General features: G+C 45.8%; 1 protein-coding gene across 4 annotated transcripts in view; it reads left to right on the forward strand.

Annotated features, from left to right (window-relative positions):
• Positions 1-24,264, forward strand: part of KAZN (kazrin, periplakin interacting protein) — a 1,079,687-nt gene that overhangs the window by 481,572 nt on the left and 573,851 nt on the right. The window lies entirely within an intron of this gene.

Below are 24,264 nucleotides of genomic sequence, written 5' to 3' on the forward strand. Positions count from 1 at the left end.
GGCCAAAAGCTTATATATAATAGCACTAGCCTTATACCTGCTGTCTCCTTTTGGGTTACACTGAAAATAGACCCTGAATCAAGGGTTTGAACGAAGACCATTTATTTGGGTAGAATATGGGTTGAATTGTGTTCCCCCAAAATCGTATGTTGAAGTCCTAACCCCCCTGCTACCTCAGAATGAGACCTTACTTGGTCTAGTGTCTTCAGAGAGGTAGTCAAGTTAAAATGAGGTCACGGCGTGGGCCCTAATCCAGGATGACTGGTGTCTTTATAAGACACGGGGGATTTGGAGACAGACACATGCGCACACAGGGAGAACAGCGCATGAACATCAAAGCAGAGATTGAGTTAACGGATCTACAAGCCAATGAATGCCAAAGGTTGCCAGACAACTCCCAGAACTGGGAGAGAAGCCTGGAATCTAGTCTTCCCTCACAGCCCTCCGGAGGAGCCAACCCTCTGTTAGCTTAGTCTCAGATTTCCAACCTCCCGCACCGTGAGGCCACAATTCCTGTTGCTCAAGCCCCCAGCCCGTGGTGCTCTGTTGTGGCAGTCTGAGCAGACAAAGCAGACAGTGGCCCCAGCAAGCACTGGCTGGGGTGTGGAAATCAGACAGCTAAGGGAAGGCGGTCAATGAAGAGAATGTATTGAGTCAGGTCTCACGGTGAGACCACTGAGGCTCAGTCTCCCTGGGGAGCACTGGTGGGCTCACCAGTGTAGACACGAATCTCCAGCATTGCCCCAGCTGACTCCAGGCTGGGGTGTTCGTCTGTCTTAAGGCTTCCACAGTTCCCGCCGGCTGCGAGAAAGCTCTTGGGCCAACGGTCACATGTGTCTGCAACAAGGAGCAGTTGACGTGTACTGGCATGCTGAGTGCCGATGTAGGCATCAGCTACACATACACACAATTTAGAAAACAACCTAGTCCCAGCCCAGATGTGTTACTCCTGGCCAAGTGATCTTTCCAGATCCCATGTAGAGCAATCCACATTGGGATTTTCATTACCCACGACCATGGCCAAAACTCAGTGGTCTCTAAAAGAGAACAGTGGATAGAAATACTTTGATTTTAGCCTCCGTATCATGCTGGATGGTCCCCTCTGTATTCTGGAGCCTCCAGTCTCTATGAACTCAAGTTCAGCGGGGGGGAAGTTCCAGTGCAGGTTGTGTGCCAGCCATCAAGGGAAAATGGTGGAAAATGGTGAAGCCAACTATGGTGGTTTCATCACCTGCCTTTCTTCAGGTGTGTTTCATCCCCATCCAACACATTAAAAACCTCTTGGTTCCTTTGCCCCTTGATCTCTGGGCTGGAGGCCTCCAGATATTCATCCAGGGGAGGCCTGATGCAGGGGAGGCTTCTCTACAGCCTTGTGAAAACAAGTCAAGCACAGTTGTTGGTGAGTTGGCCTGTGCCGCGGGATTGCTTGGGTTTAGAAACCCTGCCTCCTGGGGAAGTTTCCCGCTCTCCACCCGCTATGTCCTTCAGCGGAAAACCACTCTCCATGGGAAAACGCGGAAGTGTTTTCTGATGCTTCTAAAGCCAACGGCCCTGGGTCACCTAGTGGGGACCTATAATTCTTTCAGGTCGTTTTCAGGACACTGTGTTCCCACCACGTGTCAGCAACCTACACATTTCGAATCTTTTTCTTTCTGTTAGAACTTTTTCTGCACCTGTGGAATGTCCACCCTTCACTTTCTTTTGTTGTCCCTCACTTTTCATGTTTATCTGCCGTATTTACAGGCTACGGCTAGTCATTGTAAGGCCCCGCTCCTGGCTCTGGAATTCAGCTCACGTCCTCAGCCCTGTGTAGATCTCTCCTGTCAGGAGCAGGCACTGTCCTGAGTACCTTAGACGCACGTCAGATCTCACAACACCACTGCAGGGTGGATCAGGTCAGCATTTTGCAGCTAAAGGGGCACCTGGGTGGCTCAGTCGGTTGAGTGTCTGACTTAGGCTCAGGTCATAGTCTCACGGTCCGCGGGTTCTGGCCTCACATCGGGCTTTGTGCTGACCGCTTGGAGCCTGGAGCCTGCTTTGGATTCTGTGTCTCCCTCTCCCTCTGCTCATCCCCTACTCACATTCTGTCTCTCTCTCTCTCTGTCTCTCTCTCTCAAAAATAAACATTTAAAAAAGAGGCTAAAAGAAATTAAATAACTTTCCCAAGTTCGTCGAGCGAGAAAGTAGAGCAGGAGAAATTAGAACTCCTCTCTGTCCCCAACGTAAAACCTAGAATGGAGAACCAGCCGAGTAGAGCTGGATAACAGGACAAACCAAGGACTTGCGATTTGAGCCTGGAAAGTGAGTAAGCGTGAGACCCACTCAGAAGCTTATCCAGGGGACAGATTGTGATTAGGTCATTCTCAGGAAGCCCTGGGGGCATCGATTAAACAGTAGTGATGTGCTAAGATCTGTGCTAAGCACTTTGAGCATTGCCCCCCTGCAATACAACGCTCCGTCGATGCAGTAAGTCCGTTTTACGGAAGAGGGAGCCGGACCCGAGGGGGTTAGGTCACTAGTGCAAGGTTACACCATTGGTACGTGACAGAAGCGGGACATGGACCGAGGTCTTTTTAGTCCAGAGCCTAGGGTGTAAGGCACCAGACCTTCCCTTCCCCACACTCGTGGGATCTGGAGGTGGCAGAGACCAAGAGGGAGAGGAGAAGTAATCAAAAGGGGACGTGTTCTGATACTTGCTAAGTCAGGTGTTGACCAGGAGAGACCTGCGTCTACCACAAAGTTGAATCTTCAGCTGGTCATTCAAGCTATAGTTATGGAATCTTCCTCCTTCAAAACACAAACAAAGAGAAACCAGGGCAAAAGCTCTGAACACCGCTGTCTTAGCAAACCTATCAAACACACGTTCCAAACTTCAGTCGCCTCTCAGCCTCCCAACAACCCTTGACGTGAGAGGAAGTAAGTGATTGCTGGCACAGGAGTGGCCCTGCACAGGACAGCAGGCAACATTGGCAGAGGGGTCCAACTCAGGGCTGACGGAGGCCAACACTAAGGCCACCGGGGGCCATACCCTCCGCTCACCTAAATGAGATGCCTGATTTCCTCCCTTTTCTGCCCTGTGCACGGGAGCCCTTTTTATCTTTTCTTTTCGCATCCTATTTCATTCACAGGTGGCTGATGGGCAAGGACAAGGTCACACTTCTGCCCCTCATCACAGAACTTAACAACTGGAATGCTAAAGAAATTCTAGGGACGCCTGGGTGGCTCAGTCGGTTAAGCGTCCGACTCTTGCTTTCGGCTCAGGCCATGATCTCAGGGTTTTGTGAATTCGAGCCCGCATTAGGCTCTGCACTGGCAGCACAAAGCCTGCTTGGGATTCTCTCTCTTTCTCTCTCTCTGCCCCTCCCCCACTTGCACTAGCTCTATCTCAAAATAAATAACCTTAAAAAAAAATAAATTCTGGCAGAAACTAGAATGCCAACATGGCATTTCACCCAACCCCATCATTCTACAGTTGGGGACACTGAGACCCAGAGAAGTAGCTTGCCACTGGGTCCCAGTGGCCGAAGCTGGTCCAAATCGGAGGCTCTTTGGCTCCTGACCTGATCCACGATCCGCCACGACGATGGTGGCTACATGAGTTGTAACGTGACGGAAATCTAACTTAGCTGGGCATGAACCAAAAGGGATTGATTGGCTCCCATAGCTGGAAAGTTCAAGGGATGGTGGGCTTCCGGAACAGCCGGATTCGGGATCAGAAGCCATGCCATGAAGACTTGGTCCCTTCCCATCTTTTCTCTGTTTTCTTCTGAGTTAGCCTCATTACCAAGTTAACTGACCCATGATTACCTAAGCGGATGCTGGCACTTCCCCTTACCCATCACCTGATCCACATCTACCCCTTGTCTTTAGTTGTATTGCTTCCTGGAGTCTGAGGAGTTACACAGATCAGAGTGTGGCTCTATTGGATTTTTCCACCATCAGACTCAGAGCATACATGATGTGCTTGTACTGAGAGGTATCTAACTGGGGTGGAGGTGTGGGCGGTCCATGCTTCCCTAGACTGTGGGGTCGGGGCTGTTGTTCTTAATGGAACTCTATGCACAATTGGATTTTCAAGGGCATTGAGTAGCATGTTCTCCAAGGGTTAGAGAACAAGCAAAACGGGAATTTTCTTCGGGGTTATTTGAAGAATTGCATTTGAGATAAGGGCTGAACTTTGAATTTTGTGGTCTTCAACCAATAGTTCCCCAAAACAAGGGCTGTTTGCAAAATCAAGGACCATCCAGTCTGCTGCTTTTTGAGCACTGAGTTGCTACCAAGACATGATTCCTACCTGACCTCATCTCCATTATTTCCAATACACTTGGAGAATGTGTAAGTGAGTTTAATGAGCCCCCTCTGACTCTGAGTTTGAGAAAAATGATGGTGTACATTCCCAGTTTCAAGTAAAGTTGTGGTAAAAAGAATTTCGCCCAGTTTAACTCTTAATGGCCTCTCTGGGGAGAAGCTTATCGTTTTGTGCCTGGCTCCAACTTGGTGTTCTAATTTGCTGTTCCCGGGCAAGTACTCTCATGCAAATACGAGACACAGCATGCTCCTGGAGATGCTGGGGAGAGTAGGGCACCCCCACCTGCAGCCGCCCTCAGCCTGCCATCCGTCCACACCTGGCCATGCCTTTCCTGGCCTTTTTCCATCCCTTTTGCTTTGCATTTAATTTCTGTTTGCCCCATCTCTGGCTGACTTGAGGAATGGGATGCAATTTCATGATAAACTAACACAGGGCACCCGACATAAACAGAAATGCAGTGTGGCCGTGCCACTGTGATAAAGGTGGAGAGCAGGAGATGTGATCTATCTGGCCACTTCTTAACATCATACTCATCCCGGGCACCAACTATGGAGAAAGCAGGGTAAGCCGGTTGGATTTGCAGAGGGCAGACTGGGAAGGAGGGAGTTGGCTGCTTGGGGAACACCCAATTGTTATCCAAAACGTAGTCCCAGCCCCCTCAGAAGCTTCGGCCCTGAAATGGAGTCAAATACCCATTATTCATCACGTATGTTGGGTGGAAGTTATACTAATACCTCAAAAAGGCAATCAGCAAGAATTTATACTTACACTGCTTATCTGAACCCAGCCCAGGGCTTAGTTTCTGTGAGAGCATATGGTTACAAACAAGCAAAACAAAAGAAACCAAAGAGGAAATTTTTGCAACGTCTCAGGGCCTACGGAACTGGTGGGAGGCCAGAGGACGAGGCCTACTTGGAATAGAGCAAGATCCAAGGTCACATTGAGGATCAGCTAGCAGAAAGCCCAGCCCTGGACTTATCGCAGGACAGCCTGATGGGCATGATTCCATGGCAACAAGTGGCTGTCGGTTAGATCTTAGGTCCCCCCAAAAGAGGCACCAATTGGCTGAGCATAGACCATGTGTTCACCTCTGGCTGCACTGGGCTGCTTCGAAGGAGGATCTGGCCTCTTCACTTTCCTTAATGCATGGCCATGGTCTGTAATTGCCTTCTCTCCAAGACCATGCGTAATGAGGCATTGGTCATTCCCCAAAGGGAAACTGGGCTGCTGCAGGAAGGCAGAATGTTTTCTTGGAAGTCAACACGCGCGCCACAAACACACATTGAAAAGAGGACATTCTTAAATACAGAGAACAAACTGAGGGCCGATGGAGGGGAGGTGGGGGGATGGGCTAAATAGGTGATTGGCATTAAGGAGGACACCTGTTGGGGGGCACCTGGGTGGCTCAGTCGGTTGAGCGCCCGACTTCGGCTCAGGTCATGATCTGTGAGTTCGAGTCCCACATCGGGCTCTGTGCTCACAGCTCGGAGCCTGGAGCCTGCTTTGGATTCTGTGTCTCCCTCTCTCTGTGCCCCTCCCCGACTTGTGCTCTGTCTCTCTCTATCAAAAATAAATAAATGTTAAAAAAAAAAAAAAAAAAGGAGGACACTTGTCGGGAGGAGCACTGGGTATTGGATGCAAGTGATGAGTCACTAAATTCTACTCCTGAAACCAGTACTACACTATATGTTAACTAACTTGAATTTAAATAAAAGAAAAATTAGAGAACAAAAATAGCTGCACACAAGGAGCTGAAAGAGACACAGTATCAAATACAGGATGATTAAAAATAAGTGGTATATATTACAGCATTTTCCACCAATATAACGAAGTGCTGCGGTGTGCAGAACAGACACTTACAAAATGAGAGTTTCTTCAAAGGCAGAAGTGGTTGGAGAAAGGAGATACCAAAGTGGCTGATGCCTCAGGGAAGTTTCACTGGAAGGCAGAATTGATCTTGGTCTTGGAAGATGAATGAGGGACAGAAAATGGGAAGCAGACAGATGAGAAAGTCCTAGGAGAAGGGAAAAGGGAAATAGTACAGATGAATGCACCAGAATCCTAACCACTTTTCCTGAGAAGATTGCACTGTAGAGCCAGCCTGTCCTGGGTTCGAATCTTCACTCTACCACTGTGAGGATGAACAATTCTCTCAACGCTTTTGGGTCTTGTATTATTTAAAAAATCGGACAAATAATTCCTGCCTCGTAGGGTAGGGTTAGGTATGAACAGTGATTGGCGTGGTGCTTGGCCCGTATGGTAAGGATTTGGCAAGTGTTAGTTCCCTTTTTCTTAATCATCAGCTCTTTCCTCTTTATGTTAAATTTCAGTGACGGGTGGGTTAGAAAGACTTAAGACCCAGAATTTGAAAAATAAAACCAAGCAGATCCATTTTTAATCATTGCGGAAAGCGCTGTGTACCTAATATCGGGTCTGCCCCAAGTGAGATGTGGAAACAAACAGTCCTGTCCCGCGTCACTGACCTTCTGGACAGTTTTGGAAATGTGACACGTGGCATGCACTCTCTGAGCTTCCCTTTTCTCTCCTATTTGAAGACACTTTTCTGGGGCCTTTGGAAAATACTGGCATTTCATTATACATCTAGTCACTATAGCATTCATTGCATTTAAGCAAAAAAAAAACTTTGGTTTTTACATATGAGAATTTATTTATTAAAGCGTGGTGGTCTTAGCTACAAGGACAGGCAAAGGGCACACAGTACCAGTTCTCAAGCATGATAGACCTTAAGGATTTGGATTTATGACTACTCATCAGGGCTCTCCAGGTGTAGTGAGTGGACACTTGGCTGAAGCAGGACCTTGAATGGTGGGCACTGTAGGGTCAGCGTGTAAGGAAGTGTCAGAAAGCGGGGCGCCTGGGTGGCGCAGTCGGTTAAGCGTCCGACTTCAGCCAGGTCACGATCTCGCGGTCCGGGAGTTCGAGCCCCGCGTCGGGCTCTGGGCTGATGGCTCGGAGCCTGGAGCCTGTTTCCGATTCTGTGTCTCCCTCTCTCTCTGCCCCTCTCCCGTTCATGCTCTGTCTCTCTCTGTCCCAAAAATAAATAAACGTTGAAAAAAAAAAATTAAAAAAAAAAAAAAAAAAAAAAAAGAGGAAGTGTCAGAAAGCGAGTGAGTGAACCTAGTCCACAGCCCAGCGTTAATAGCCTTGCCCCTAAGTTTTTCTCTATTTGCGTGTGCATTCCGGTTAAGTTACCCTCGACTGCCTTTTATGGAGGAAATTACATGCTATGTTGAGGACTGAGTATCAAGGGATTCCCAGGAGTATTGGGGAATAGCCATCTAGAGATCTGTTGCTGGGATGGTAGACTTAAATGCCTGCAAGGACCAGGCAAGTGATGATAATGAGTAAAGCAGTCCAGAAGACAATGTTTTACAATTCCCATTTCTTGAAATGTGTGTCTCTTAAAGTCTGCTTTTTAGATTTTCCTATTTTTGATAGAAACACGGGTAGAGGGAAATATTTCTCTAAGCAATTTTTTTGAAGTACTCCTTAGCCATAGCTTAAGGGTAATAACGAGAATATAAATTATTGCCTAGTTAAAAACAATAGCATCAACAGCCGTCACACCACGCAGGCCCGATTTAGTCTTTTTAAAAAAGGTACTAGTTTGAAGACATCTGGTCTACCATGGATATAAAGGCTGCTCTGCCGTATGCACTCTGTTTCAATAGTCTACGTGTCATAAGCCCAAACCAAGAACGTGAATGGAGGCGAAAAGAAACTTGTAACACATCTAACGCAGTCCTCCTATTACCATATTCAACAAAGACCTAAAAGGACCTTGCAAGAGAGAACTTTTCCAGCGTGCATTTTTAGGACAGTATCATAGTGAGGTTCTGGTGTATTGCACCTGAGATGAGCCCTTCCCTCCAAGTGGACGATCGGGTGGCATAAGCCAGTATAGAAAATTCTCCGTGGAGTGTTATGGAATTGAGAAATTTGGCTTAATTTTCTTTATGTGTGATAGGGAGCTAGGGGAGAGAAGTGTAACTTTGCCCAGGAATAAAAGTGAGGGGTTTTCTTTTGTTGCCTCTGTTTCGTTTCGTCCTTTGAACTTTTTTCTCCAGTAGCTCATTGAAACATAGAGGCCTTAAAATAAAAAATAAGAAACTGACAACTATTTCGTACATCTATAAATTTCACAGCATTTAGTCTTTGTCTTAACTTAGCAGCCATACATCGATTCAGTTGTCATAAAAATAAGTTCCAACTATGGGCTGAGAGTATCATCTCTGTTTCTGATTTTGAAGTTTTGTCTCCCCACTTAGAGTCCAGTAAGCTATTTGAGGACAGAGAAACTGTGTCTCATTCTGAATTACCCAGACCCATCTGGAACCTTCTACTCTGCACTATAATGGCTTTGTGGTATCTCCCCTGAGAGAGAGAGAGAGAGAGAGAGAGAAGAGAGAGAATGTGTTTATTCATCTCGGCATCCCAGCCCACGGATATTGCCTTGTGCATGGTTAAGGGGATCCCAGTACATGTCTGTTGACTGAACACAAAAAAGAATTCTGCTAACTCTGGGGCATGTACCATGATTAGAGAGTATCAGTGACGAGCACAAAAATGTTCAGCGACACATCAGTCACCCATTCAGTTGGTACTGTGTCTCGAGGTAGAAAATGAGAATGGTGTTGTCTCCTCTGGACTGAGAAGGGATTGGCTGTCTAGGTTGGAGAAGAAAATAAAAGAGGCATGTATAAGCTATCTATTGCTGAGTAACAAATGACTCCCAAACCGTAGCAGCTTTAAACAACAAGCATTAATTATCTGGGGATCGGGGATCTGATAGAAGCTTAGCAGGATGCTGTGGGCTCAGGATCTCTCACGAGGTTGCAGTCAAGCTGTTGTTGGCCAGGGCTACAGTCACCCAAAGGTTGAGGGGAGGCCTTGGTTCCATGCCCTGTGGTCTTTTTCATCGATCTGCACCCTACCTAGCAGAGGCCCTCCCCAGAGGCGTCTGAGAGAGCCTCCAACACAGCAGCTAAACGTGTTTTCGGCAGTGATGTGCCAGCGTGGGAGGCAATGGCACAAGGGCAGGAATAGCAGAGGCGGTAATGATTGGGGGCCATCCTGGAGGCTGCATTTGTTCAACGGGGATAGTCAATGTTCAGTATTGTTTTCAAAGAGGCTTGGGGACTCCTCTCTTGGAAAACTATCAACTTCTCTTTTCTGTTGCTCCTTTTCCGTAGTTCTTCTTCCTTTTGCACTGGCAGGTAAAATTGATTTTTCTACCAAGGGACCGGGATTATTAGCTTATTTCACTGAATGTGAACACTGAGTTAAAAGGGACACACACACACACACACACACACACACACACCAGTTCTGTAAGTTGACCTGGCCTGTGCTGTGCCACAAAAAGACATTGGGATGAGAACTTCTTTTCTCAGCCTCACAGGGACTCTGTGTTGCTTTCTAGGTGTGCTTGTGGGACCGAACCTACCATACAAACGCGAGGGGACTGAGCCAGAGGACTTTTGCTGGACCCCACTCTGCAAGGGCCCAGACTGTGTGTCCAGTTTTTGCCCTCCTGGCTCAGAAGGGGTTTGGCCGTGAATGCACCCTGGCTGTTTTCTGTAAATCCTCGGAAGACAGGTTTTGTTGCAACAGAAGGTCTGGTTGGGTTGGTGTTTAATGAATTACTGCTGAACCAACAAGAGATTGCAAGTCAGATATCTCAACAGACGGGATTCCCTGATGGCGTATTGATCTTTGCTCCTGAAGGCACAGTTAACAATGACCGTAACCATGATTTCGAGGCACTGGTAGGCTTGAAGCTGTGCCACCCGAGGCCGACTGGTATGTACATGATTCTATAAATGCACCCTGGCAGTTTGCTGCATGTTTGGTGTTACAGACCTCATCAGATTTCATGACAATTACACATTTATTTCAGGGTCCTGATTGCCGGGAGGTTTCCCGAAGGTAGGACTGGGGTCTCTTGTGTACAGAGGTATCCCAAGTAACTGGTACAGTACCCAGCTCCTAGTGGGTTTTCAATAAATAGTGTTGAGTGAATGAATGAGGAAGCAATCCTAGAAACGCATCTAACTTAAAATTGGACTCGCTCTTTGAAAAGAGTCAAAAGTTAGCCAACTCTGGAAAAATCCAAACTCCGAGAAGGGGAAACTATGGCAACCCTTGTTCCCTTTTTGTTTTTCATACTGGGTGGCCCTGTTACTTGCTTCCTGCCTGGCACCTTCAGCCTTTGGACTCCTCTAAGCTTTGGCCCATTTCCTTAGCTTCAATCCAGAGAAAAATGACACTACTGAGAATTCTAGGTCCTTCTCCCCGTAGGCTCTTTCCTACACTTTGCCATGTTCTCTCACGTCTGCTGCCCTGGGAGTTAAGATTCAGGGGGAAGAAGCGAGAGAGAGGGAGAGAGAGAGAGAGAGAGAGAGAGAGAGAGAGAGAGAGAGAGAATGTTTGGACTTGTGTGTGTGCACAGCTCCCAAATTTTTTGGCTCCTCCCTCTGCACCGCTCTTCATTGGGCCAAAGCTCTCTATTAATGTGAGGCAAACATCATGGTCAAGGGGGAAGATGGCGGCAAGCCTCTGCGTTCTTTCCTTAATCAGATTAACTCAAAGTAGGGAGGTATTAAATCAAAGATGGCACACTGCTGTTATCTCTTATACCAATTCCAATCGATTGGTATTGGCTGCCTGGGCTGCTGTGTCATGAAGGATTCTGAGGCTGGGTTCTGGCTCAGCACAAAAGCATGACACGATCAATTAATGTCTTCCATGGGCACAAGAAGAGTCAGGAGCAACTCACAAGCCAGACACACTGGCCCAGTATCCTCAAAGCAATGGAAGAGCTCAAATGTCTGGCCTCCAAGGGAAAACGAACACCCTTGTTTATTGCAACATAAACATATATCTAAGTAGTGTCAGCATAGGGAATAATTGTTCTGGATTTGGGTAAATATAAGAAGAGGAAGGATAGATAGATTAGGTCAGGTTTGAGCTGCTGTCACCAATGTTCTGATTTCTGTAGCTTGGTTTCTTTTTTCTTTCTTTCTTTCTTTCTTTCTTTCTTTCTTTCTTTCTTTCTTTCTCCCTCCCTCCCTCCCTCTCTCTCTGTCTTTCTCTTCCTTCCTTCCTTGCACTCATATGATCCCATAGAAACCAGAGTAATTAATACTCAACAAATGGATAAGCATTAGGCAGGTGACATTTAGAGAGTAATCGCAAATCTGTTTTCTCTTACCCACGAGTTACAATCAGTTGGTGGGGGATGTTGTCCAGCTCCTGAGTTCCTGAGCCTGGAAGGTTCTTGATGCCTGACCCTGGAGCTGTAGGCCATCTGAATGTGACACCATTATGCTGCACCACTATCCCGACAGCATGCAAGGACACCAGTCACCCCCAAGACAACATCTGGCCAAGCACCCAGGAACACATAGTCCCCCTCTGCTTTTTCCTTTGTTTTAAAGAATTGTTTAATGTTTATTTATTCTTGAGAGAGAGACAGAGACAGAGCATGAGTAGGGGAGACGCAGAGAGAGAGAGGGAGACAAAGAATCTAAAGCAGATTCCGGGCTCTGAGCTGTCAGGACAGAGCCTGACGTGGGGCTCAAACTCACGGACCGCAAGATCATGACCTCGGCCAAAGTCAGACGCTTAACCAACTGAGCCACCCAGGCTCCAGGCCCCCTCCTCCCCCCACCCCCACCCCCCAGGTTTTCCAAACTAACATCCACACTGGATGTGATGCCAAGGCCCAATCTACCCCACAAAGCTGCCCCAGACATCCGACATTACTTGAGGCCTCTTTTATTCGTACAGACAAGTGTGCACAGCCCAGCTGGCAGGCCCCACACATAGCCTGGCAACAGCCAGAATGTGGAGCAGTAGTGAGGATCCAGCCTTGGACCTGTTTACGCCCCGGGGAGATATGCTTCTCTTTTGCTAGCTCAGCTCACCCTTCCAAGGACAGTGACCAGTACTGGCACCTGCTTGTACCCTGAACAGGGCTCCCCGGGCCATGTCCTGTGAGCCTCTGTCCTGGCCTCCACCGGCCAGATGGCCTATCAGCGTTTACTACAATCCTGAGATGCCCCTCCCCTCCTCTCTGACATTCTCTTCCCTAATTTCCTTTAAGTCCCTGTCCCTGTCCGACACACGACACACGCCTCCATCCCCCACCCGCCAAGCAGAAGTCCCCCAGGCGGCTGAGGACGCCGGGCCCTTCCTCATCAGGACCCTCCAATCAGAAATCAGATGCAGAGCTTCCTTGGGCAAACAGAGACACTTCGCTTCAGTGCGGGCATTTTACAGTTCAAAGCACTTTGGCAAGTCTGATTTTTATTTTGATCTCGTTAAGGCAGTTTATAGCCATTTCTCTGTTAGGAAGCTGAGTCTCACAAAAGGAAAATAAATTGCCCCAGGCCGTGCAACAAGCCAGTGGCACAGGGCTAGGGCCCCAACACAGTCTATCCCGGCTGCACAACTAGCCCTCCCCCCACAACCGGGCTGTCTGGCCTGACTTTTCATCCGCAGCCATCGAGGCCGTAAAACTCCTTCCAAGGGCAGGTTTTTGTGTCTTATAAAGTTGTCACTGCTTCGTAGCCCCACAGGAACCGAATTTCTTCACGGTACCTGGAATCTAGCACAGAGACATTACTCTCTTCCAGCCGATACCCCTTTTGTCCAGGGTTCAAGTACTCCCAGAGGAATAAGACACGCAGGTAATTACAGCTTAATTGAAATCAGTTTGTTTGACGCCCTCTTCTGAACGGCGGGAACAGGGCAGGACCGAAGCTACCACGAGCAGAGAAAGAGGCTGAGTGGCGGTGGGGCAACGATGAAGCCCACCTACTTTATGACCTCGCCCATCCAGTTATATCCAGAAACATGTGAGCCGCGCAGGTAGCCAGGAAGGAGTCAGAATAAGGCAAATCGAGAAATCAGAAACTGAAAACTTTCCTGGGAGGGACCCGCTTGGCTCCTTGACCATCAGGCAACGGTCCTCTCCCAGGGAGAGCAGAAAAGACTTTCAGTTTTGAATATTTGTGCCCTTCTGGTACCACCAAATGCTAAGCTGCAATGCTGCTCTTATCTTTTGGAAGGAGAGAATTCAATTGCGTCGGTTTCCCTTTGTTTTTCCCCAAACTCCCGGCCACCAGAGCAAGAAGCTGAGAATGGTGAATGCTTGCAGTTTAAGGTGGCGGGGGGCTCGATTAATTCTGGACCACCCTGGGTCCAGGAAGCTTCCCTGTGCATGACGCAGGTTTTCAGCATCCTGAACGTTTGCCAACTGCTGTTCCGCTCCTGTATTTCGAAGGCAATGGAGGCCAACGTTTTTATCAACCCCACTGATAGAGATCTCACTCTATCGGACCAGAACACTGTCTTAGGACCTCCATTCTAACCTTGATCCTAAAGTTTGTTAATCCCACCTGAATGCCTTAGGCGGCCCAAAGCTTCTTTGACTAGCTCTGTTATACCTTATTTGAACCTCTCTAGTGTGTTTCTGTAAGGTGCTCCTGTAACAGTTCCTGGCACAGGGTAAGCAATCAGTACGTGTTAGTAGTGATTATTATTAGCAATGTGGCCCTTAGAATCAGCGGCATCCATTCCATTTCAGCTTCTGATGTATAGAGTATGACAATTTCCAGACCGTGTTTCGTAATTAGTTGCCATTGCTTCCAATCCGAGCAGCAATATGAAGTCTGGGCACAGTCCTTTCTAGGGGTCTTTCTATGGTAGAAGCAGCAGGCAGCTCTACAATATCTGATGTACTTAAGAGGCTTGAAAATGATGGTCCTGCCCCTCCCTGTGAGGGCAGGGTGCTTCTAGCAATCAGCCCAACCCAGCTCAGGGCACCCTTTACATGAAGCCAGCCCTGGGGAGCAGGGCTTATTGGGGCAAGGATTCCATTTCCTTTCCTCCTGGACACACGGACTACATTTCCCAGGCACCCTTGCAGTGGAGGGGGAACCGCAGGACTGTGCTTTGGCCAGTGAAATGTGAGCAGAACTGATCTATGTGGATGTCCAGTCTTTTAGAAGAGAGACTCCAGGGGCGCCTGGGTGGCGCAGTCGGTTAAGCTTCCGACTTCAGCCAGGTCACGATCTCGCGGTCCGTGAGTTCGAGCCCCGCGTCGGGCTCTGGGCTGAGGGCTCAGAGCCTGGAGCCTGCTTCCCATTCTGTGTCTCCCTCTCTCTCTGCCCCTGCCCCGTTCATGCTCTGTCTCTCTCTGTCCCAAAAATAAATAAACGTTGGGAAAAAAAAAATTTATAAAAAAAGAAAAGAGACTCCAGTGCAACCCTTCATGTCTGGGTCTTCCCCATCTATGAGACTGGAAGTAAAGTGCTCTAAGGCCCAAGGTGATGTCAGGGACATGGGATGGAAGGAACGTGGCCCACGAGTCTCTGTTTGGAGGACAGCGAAGAGCTGTCAAACGTACACACCCACACTGAGCTGTTGCATAAGTAAGGGCAATTTTTTTTTTATTATGTTAAAGTACTTAAAATTGGGTATTCTTAGTTACATCAGTGAGCCTGCCTTAATTAATACAGAACCTTCGGTTGTCTGAGAGACAAACTAAGCCAATTGTTGAGGGTGCCATCCCAGCAAGTTCTGAGGAAACAGGACATAAGTTTGCGTACTTTTATTTACCATACAAATTTGTGGCACAAAGCTAATGTCCCTGGCAAGCAAGAATAAATGAAACAGGTAAACATCTCTTTGCTCAGAAGGAAACTGATGGTGGAAGGCCAGAGATTTCTCTCCTGCCCCCTGTCACCGTGATATGGGTGTTCTCGGCATTAAGAGCTGCAGTGCTGCTAATTCTGGAAAGTTCCATTCTGAGAGCTTGCTGAGGCCTTTCGGTTGTATTGTTTTCATTTCCATGAAACCTGAGAGCCCCAGGAGTGCCACCTGTCTGAGAATTCTCTGTCTTGACCAGGCACACACGAGCCCCGGACCATACAGGGAAGACATGGGCCCCAGGCATTTTTAGAATGTTAGCGCACGATGGGACTTAACTATGACACATCCCCCGTCTGAACTAACATTTTCTCACCTGTACCTGAGGGGGTTGGGTCAGATTACAAGCTAATAGCTGGGGAGAAAGTGTAGCCTGCAGGTGTGTGTTCCTTGGCTTGCAAGGTAACGTTATATATTGTTTAATTAGTTCCCAACAGTTAAAAATTAGGATTTTTGCATTTAAAAATCCGACAGCTCTTGAAAAGTCTGGCAACACTAAGCTTGTGTTCCCTCAGGGCAACAATTGGCTTTCCTCTCCAGACGTGACATATACTCTCCGGGTTGCATAAATCCTGCCCCATCCCCCCAGGTTATTCATTCATTTGCATTGCCTGCCTGGATAGCCTGTGTTGGTACTTGAGTTTGAGACCCTGATTCTAGACGATTTCTAGCAGCCCCTTCTACCTGGTCCAGATGAACAAGGTCGCATCACTTTGTTACATAGTCTGTTGCTGTATAGCAAACTGACCCGACACATGGTGACTTCAAACAACCACTGTTTAACAATATCTTGTGACTTTGCAGGTCAGGAGTTCAACAGGGCTTAGGTGGACATGTCTTCTGTTTCATACGATGTCAGCAGAGGTCACCTGTTTCTCTTCAGCTGGTGGATGAGCTGGTATGGAGAGTCTAGGGAGGCTCCATTCACATGTCTGATGCCTTGACGGCAATGGTTGGAGGTTTGGATTTCCTGTGTCTGTCACCTGGAATACCTCTATGTGACTTCCCCAGTGCAGCAAAGAATTGAGGTGGCTGGACTCATATGGTGACCCAGGGGTCCCCAAGTGAGCATTCTAGGAAACTCAGGCAGAAGTCACAAGGCCTCTTGAAACCTTGAAACCTCAGATATTCCAGAATATCACTTTAGTCATATTCTATTAGCCAAGCAAGTCACTAAGTCCAGCCTAGTCATGGGGAGGGGAATTAAATTCAATAGGAAGAATAGAAAAGAGTTTATAACATCTTTAATCTACAGGGTTTTTATTTAAATTCAGTTGCTCTGAGTTAGAAGATACTGATTAGGCTAAATAAATATATCTTATATTTCATAAACATTTTGTTCCTGATCCAAGAAACAGAAGGTAGGTCTATATAGGAGATAGTTCACTCTACACTGTGCCCACTGCCCTTTTAGATGTACCCCCACAGCATGCAATATCACAAAGGACACTTTAGAATACAAGTAATTGAACTTCAAGCTTTTGGAAGAAAAGAGCGAGAGAGAGAGAAGAAAGTATTGATTCATACGAGCATAAGTAACTACATAGGTAAATACAGTATTTTTTGTAATTCTTTTCTTCCCTATCTGATTTAAAAGACAACTATATAAACCGATAATTATAAAACTAAGCCAGTGCCTTATAATGTATAAAAATGTAATTTCTATGATGAAACTAGCAGGGAGGAGGAGGGAGGGTATTGTGCTTTATTTGATGCAAAATTTCTGTATACTATAAAAATTAAGTTAGCATTAATCCAAACTAGATTATTTCGAGTTAAAATGCTAATTGCAGTTCCCCAGGGCAATTACTAAGAAAAATAATTTAAAATATTTTATAAAAGAAAGAACACAGAAAGTAAGATAGTAAATTGAAAATATCTATTTAATACAGAATAAGTCATTAATGGAGAAATGGAAGAAAAAAGACATGAGACATACAGAAAGCATATAGCAAGATGGAAGAGGTAAATCCTACCTTTAAAGAATTACATTAAATGTAAATGAATCAAACATTCCAATCAAAAGGTAGAGAGATTAGCAGAGTGGATGAAAACAGTATCCAACTATATGTTGTCTACAAAGGACACACTTTAGATTCAAAGACACAAATAGGTTGAAAGTAAAAGAGTGAAAAAATAAGCATTTGGCACACATATTCAAAAAGAAAAAGAGTAGAACTTGCATTAGCATTAGCATTAGCATCAGCTGGGTCTGGGAGTTCTAATAATGTTGTCAAGATTTAGTCTTACTCAGTTAAGCATTCTTCTGTGTTAGTTCGGCATCCCCTGGTGGCCCCCCAGAAGCTTCAGGTGTTGCAGCTCCAATGTGGAGTTAAGTTTCTCTGCTATACCAGCGAACTTTCTGGTGTGAGTTTCATTAGCCTGCTTGAGTCAAACATCCACTTCTGAGCCAGTTCTAATGACCAGGCCTGAGTCACGTGCCCTACCCTGGATTCGGAGGCAGTTTGGCTTGGCCTCTCCTGAACAATATTCCTGAGAGTAGGTGAAGGGTGCTCCTACAGTGAAGGCCAGGGAGCTGTAATCAGAATAAACAAGAGTGAATAGTTGGCTGGCCACTAAACGACACAAGTGCCCACTGCACATGCATTGGGCCATCTTGGGTTGGAGGGACATCCTGTAACTATAGAAAAAAACAAAGCTAACTAAACTCTGAAGTGTGGAAACTTTACGTTCATGTTTTTAAGTGTCCAAAGACCTTCTCAATTAATTTTTAAAATACTTTTAACTGCCTTGATACATAGGACGTACTCCAGTGGAGTTCTGTGAGATTGAGAAAAGGAAGAACGGAATCTCGTATTATGAAATACCAGCTCTGTACCCCTCCTCTTTACATACCTAATCTTACTCAAGCTATGTTAAACCCTGTGAACTAGATGGAATTCTCAGCCTTTTGAAAACGAGGAAATGGAGGCACAAAGAGATCAGTCATTTTGCCAGTACGACCATTTGCCAAGTGGCAGAGTCAGGTTTCCACTCAAGTCAACACAACCCAGAGCCTGGGGCTCTTTGCTGTACTCCCTGCCTGCATCATACTGCATAGCGTGTCGTTATTATGTATCTTCCTACATGCCTGTGTTCAGACAAGAACTGGGAAGAAGCCACGGACATGCCCAGGGTAGAGTTTGGCTTCACCACAAATGTGGGGTTAAATGTCAGGATTCAAGCTAAACCAGGAGTATCGAAGGCTGAACACCAGTGAAGCGCATGGTCAGAACTTCTTGGCTTTCACTTTACTGGAAAGTTATTTCACCATCAATGTCTGGTGGTTGGTGGTTTTGTATCTTGGACATTCACGTTTTGCTTGCTGAGGCATCTCTGATGGGGGGGGGGGTGGCGGGCATCAGCAGCATTTTGCAAGACGGTCTCCCCATGGCAGTGGCTCATGATTCTTGCTTTGATTTGTTTCTCAGTTCCAGTTCATATCACACCCGATTTTCAGTCTTTGGCTTCATCTCGGTATGAGGTATGGGTCGTGATGAAAAATGGGATCACCACACCTTTTCGTTCACTTTGCATTCTCTGCCTCCTCTTGGGCAGAGGTGTATAACCAAGGCTGAAATTGGACGGTTTCCTTCATCCAGATATTTCTTGGAAAAATGCTTCTCTCCTTTTTGATGGATTAAGGCAGTAATCCCTACAATGTGTTCTGTTGAACATAATTACCAGGAATCTCCGCCATAAACAAATGGGGTGCTGCTATCAGATTATGGTGGGATATATGTCAGGCAGGCAAAAAAAAAAAAATCATCCACTCCATCTCCTCTGAGGTTATAAAGTGCTGGAATAGACCTTTTCTACCAAAATTATTTGGCCAGCCAGTCCAAGGACAGCAATAGTCTGAATCCAAAATGTAGCACTTTTATTTATCAGGAATGAAAAACTAGTCCCCACCCACAGCTAGTAAAAACTGAAAACTAGGAACTTGGCTTTACAGGAGACATAAAACCTCTTTCACTTGTATCCATTCCATCCCCCCCCTTTTTTTTAATGAAATAAAAGGTTACTTTGATAGCAGAAAACTGTTATTGTTGCTGAATTTGCTAAGAAAATTGGGCAATTTATCAGTGAAGATGGGAATAGCAAATTCACAGGGTTGCCAGAGGCATTATTTTGCCATCCTTGGCAGCATTAACAAGTTGGAAAAAAAAAAAAATTCTAGGTTTCAGGATGGCAATAATGAATTTTGGTCTCCCAGGCAGGAAGCTGGATGGTGGATGTGTTTCCCACTGAGCCAGTCCTAGTGGTCACCAGAGGTTTCTAGAAAAGAGGCCATGATGTCAGATTCTGATCAGCATTAATGATGGGTTGCTCGACGAAATCTCTGAACCTTACACTACAAATCTTCCTGGAGGATTTGGGACTAGCGGTCAAGATTAAGTGACTATTTTCTCTGTCCTTGCTGGGTTAGCTCTTCCTTATTGGCATTCTATGTAGGTTTTTGGCTTTGAATAATGTCTTGTTCTGTAAAACACCAAGAAATAGTGTCACGGTTGGGAGCAAAATGGATAGTGTTGCGTTGATACAGCAAACACTATTTTGAGGGGATAAGTGAGTCTGGGCGGTGATAACGTTGAACAGCAAAGCTATTGTTATTGACCATTTTATAGGAACAGGTTCTTTTTAAGGCCGCGTGCCTACATATTTTATAAACAATGTGCTTGAGAAATGTCCAGCGAGGTACAATGGATAGCATAAGAATGAATGCTGAGTTAAGACAGATAGCCCAGTTTGAAACTCCTGTTATGAAAAGTAGGAAATATAGATACAGGCAGAAAATTATGTCAGGTAGAAAGATTAAAACACAAAGCAGCTTTCTCCAAAGAGGCATGTCCGTGGTCCCTTCTGCAAACAGCCAGTACTCAGGGACAGCAACAAATGGTTGGAAACATAGAAAAAGGTGTGGCCACGGAAACGGGCCAAAGCACAAGGAAGAAGAGAAAAAGAAGGAAAAAACAGCTATTTCGCCTACACCAAAGCACAGAGAGATAGCATGTGAAATCCACCATTTGACAATCCATTTCTGCCAATCACAGGCAGCAGCTTTCTCGGGAGAGAATGTTAGACTGAATGTAGGATTGTTTAGGCAAAAGACCCGTAGCAGCCAACAATTTGCAGCTCTATACTGAAAGGAGAGAGAACGTTTTTTTCTTGGAAATTCCACACTCGTGTGCACCTTGCATGTTCCCCAGAGTTCACTTTGTTTGCAGGCAAAGGAAGGTGTGGGTGAATTTGGGGAGCTCTTTTCAGAAGTTCCCTTGTGCCCCTCCAATACACCACTACCGTCACCATCTACATGAATACAGTCAGTCTCCAAGGTGGCTCCCAATGACCCCCACCTCCTGTTGTTTGTGTCCTGTATAGTCCCCTCCCGCAGTGAATAGGGATGACTTCTGTAACCAATAAACCATTGCGTAACAGACAGGGTGTGACTTCTGAGACTAGGTCATAAAAGGCATTGTGGCTTCCATTCTTTCTCTTGGGTTATTTGTCCTGTAGGAAGCCAGCTGCCATGTTGTGAGGGCAGCCCTATAGAGAGACCTGCCAACAGCCAAGTAAGTGTACCATCTTGAAAGTGTATTCTCCAAATCCAGTCCAACCTTTACTGCAATGCCTGCCAACATCATGACTGTAAACTCATGACAGACTCAGGGTCAGAGCTCCCCAGCTAGGTTACTCCCAAATTCCTGACCCACAGGACCTAGGAGATAGTACTTTGTTTTGTTTTGGTTTAAGCCATTAAATTTCGGGATATTTTGCTATGCAGTAATGGTTGACTAGAACAGCTGACTATAATTCTTAATTTGGGATTTGCTTCTATAATTATAATATTAAAATATTTCAAACTTTTATGTGAGAAGATAATAGAACAAATGCAGGTATAAAGGGGTAAAGTTACGTATCCCGGCATGAGTGTCTTATGCAATAAAAGCCAGATAAATTAACATCCTGTATGTGTGATGTGTCAACCACATCACATACAAGATCTAATAAGATACTGTATAAACTTGGGTTTTGCTCTGAGTGAGATGGGGAAAAAAAAAGCCATCAGAGGCTTTTGAGCAGAGAAGTAAGTGACATGACCTAACTGATGTGCCCAGGGGGACACACTGTGTGCCCAGACTACTGTGTACCCAGGCATGTGCTAGGGGGCTTTGAGAATACGGATGTCAAGCCCCTACCCTCAAGGTGTTTCCAGGCTCATTTACATTCAACCACACCAAGAAAAGTTTCACTCCTCCTATCCCTCGGGCTGTACTTTAGGCTTAATCCTAATATAAGAAGAGCGAACTAAGGGGAGAATCCGTGCATTCTGCTTCTGCACAAGTGTTCAGAAAAGCTACAACAGTTCTGTTCTTTGGCTCTGAGACTGCCTACCTTGGGTCTAAGGGCCCATTAGAAATGTTACAATGTTACAGGCTCAGAAGTTCTAGGATGCCCGTCAGGCCCGTCAGTCAGTTATGTTGTGGTAACAAACAACCCTCAAAGCTCAGCGCTCAAAATGATGAAGTTTCATTCTTTTTTTTTTTTTTTTATTAAAAATTTTTTTTTCAATGTTTATTTATTTTTGGGACAGAGAGAGACAGAGCATGAACGGGGGAGGGGCAGAGAGAGAGGGAGACACAGAATCGGAAACAGGCTCCAGGCTCTGAGCCATCAGCCCAGAGCCTGACGCGGGGCTCGAACTCCCGGACCGCGAGATCGTGACCTGGCTGAAGTCGGACGCTTAACCGACTGCGCCACCCAGGCGCCCCAATGAAGTTTCATTCTTGCTCATGCTGCATGGCCAGTGCAGGTTGGAGGGGTCTCCGCTCATTGAGCCACTCTGGGGCCCAGGCCAATGAGGTTTTACCATCCTATGATACCAACATGCCACAGCAGACAAAAGAGGGCTGGAGTTCAATGCTTTGGCCCGTAAGTAACACAAGGCGTTTCTCTTTCCATTTCATGGACCAAAACTAGTCACGAGGGATCACAATTCGAGTCCCTGAAATCTGTGTCTCTCCATGAGACAGGAATAGAGTGAGGCAGACCCAAAACTGGCTTGGCTTCCTCTTAATGAATTAACACTTATTTACTAAGGAGCTATATATGTGCAAGGTACGGTGCTGGGTGCTGTTGAAGAGATAGAAAGTCAATTAGATATGGTCCCTCCCTTAAGGGAAGCATATGGCCTCTCAGTTTTAACATAATTATGAGAGTAAATCGCCTGGAATAATCATTATTTAATATGTTCTAGAGATAAATGCGCTTTTCAATTTCCTCATGTCTTTTTTCCCTAAGTAGACGGGAATAAGTGATAATTCAACTAATTGCCTGTTCCAGTTCCAGTTTCTTCTCTGAATTCTCCTCCATGATCAGGGGACAGCAACATGGTCCAGGATTCTGGAACAATTGTCACACATTGATCAAATTTGGGCTGTTGTCTTAAAGCGGGATTGCCAGATAAAATACAGGCTGTCCAGTTAAATTAGAATTTCATATTAGCAAGAAATACTTTTTATTTTTAATTTAAATTTTAATTAGTTAATATACAGTGCAATATGGGTTTCAGAAGTAGAATTCAGTGATTCATCACTTACATACAACCCCCAAACACCCAGTACTTATCACAAGTGTCCTCCTAAATACTCATCACCCATCTAGCCCATCCCCGCCCACCTCCCTCCATCAACCCTCAGTTTGTTCTCTGTATTTAAGAATCTCTTGTGTTTTGCTTCCCTTTCTTCTCTTTCTCCCCCTTCCCTTATGTCCATCTGTTTGGTTTCTTACACTCCACGTATGAGTGAAATCGTATGGTATTTGTCTTTCTCTGATTGATTTATTTCGCTTAGCGTAATACATTCTAGCTCCATCCACGTTGTTGGAAATGGCAAGATTTCATTCTTTTTGATGGCTGAGTAATACTCCCTTATATATTAATACCCCGTATCGTTTTCATCTATTCATCAGTCAATGGACATCTGGGCTGTCCCCATAGTTTAGCTAGTGTTGATAAGCAAAAAAATGCTTTTTAGTATAAGCATCTATCATGCAATGTTTGGGACATACCTCTACTAAAAAGTTATCTGTTGTTTGCCTGAGCATTCAAATTTAATGGGGCATCATGTACTTTTATTTGCCAAATCTGGAAAACCTATCTTAAGAACCCCTCACCATTATAGAAACTCCAGCCACCTCTAGTTCCATACTGTACCACTCCCCTTTCCCACCACCACACAATTACTATGCCACACCGGCCACACTGGTCTCATTTATGTTCCTGTAACATACTTGGTCTGAGTCTACCTCAGGGCCTTTGCACGTGTTATTCCCTCTGCATGAGACATTCTAGGTCCTTGAGAGGCTGACTTCTCTCCTTTCGCCATCTCAGCCTAAATGCCACCACCTCAGAGAGACGTCCTCTGATCAGGCGATCTAAAGCCACACCCTCTTGCCCTGTCTCCATCCTTCTATTTATATCACTGTGTTTATTTACAATAGTTTCCACTATTGGAAGAGAGACTTGTGTGCCTCTCTTCACTATCATGTAGCTTCTCTGACAGCAGGGACCGTGTCTGCCTCGTCCCTCACTACATCCCAGCACTGACAACGGGGCCTAGAATGTAGTAGGTAAGCAATGAGCATTTATGAACTGAGTCATGCTTTAGTTTGCACAAGATCCCTGGCCTCTAGTATGTATGTATATGTGGGGAAGCTAAGGAAAGGAGGATGAGACAGACCAATGATATAACTTATTATAGGAGTAAATGTGATGAAAAAAAAAAGTAAGTGTAGCAATATGTTGAAGAGCCATTGGGGACGCCAAGCAGGGTGGATTCTTTTCTCGTAGAACTTATTAGGAGGGGCACCTCTGAGGAGGTAATGGGAGCTGAGTTCTATATAATGAGAAGGAAGGAGTCCCTTAAAGGGAAGAACATTGCAGGAATGGCAGCAATTGGAAAGTTCCTAAGGCAAGAGCAACCTTGGCGTGCTAGAGGAAGACAGTTAACCAGCATATTCGGAATGGCATGCAGGAAAAGGCAGCCAATGAGAGGGGTGTTAGGGGAACAGCCAGAGTAGGCTGGTAATGCAATGGTAATATACTGGAGGACTTTAACCAGGAGACTAATACGCCCCTCAAGAAGATCACCTTGGTAGCCATGGTGAAAACGAACGATGGAGAAAAAGGCATGGAAACATGGACACCAGAGAAGGCA

The sequence above is a fragment of the Leopardus geoffroyi genome, chromosome C1 (assembly GCF_018350155.1).
Source record: "Leopardus geoffroyi isolate Oge1 chromosome C1, O.geoffroyi_Oge1_pat1.0, whole genome shotgun sequence".
NCBI lineage: Eukaryota > Metazoa > Chordata > Mammalia > Carnivora > Felidae > Leopardus > Leopardus geoffroyi.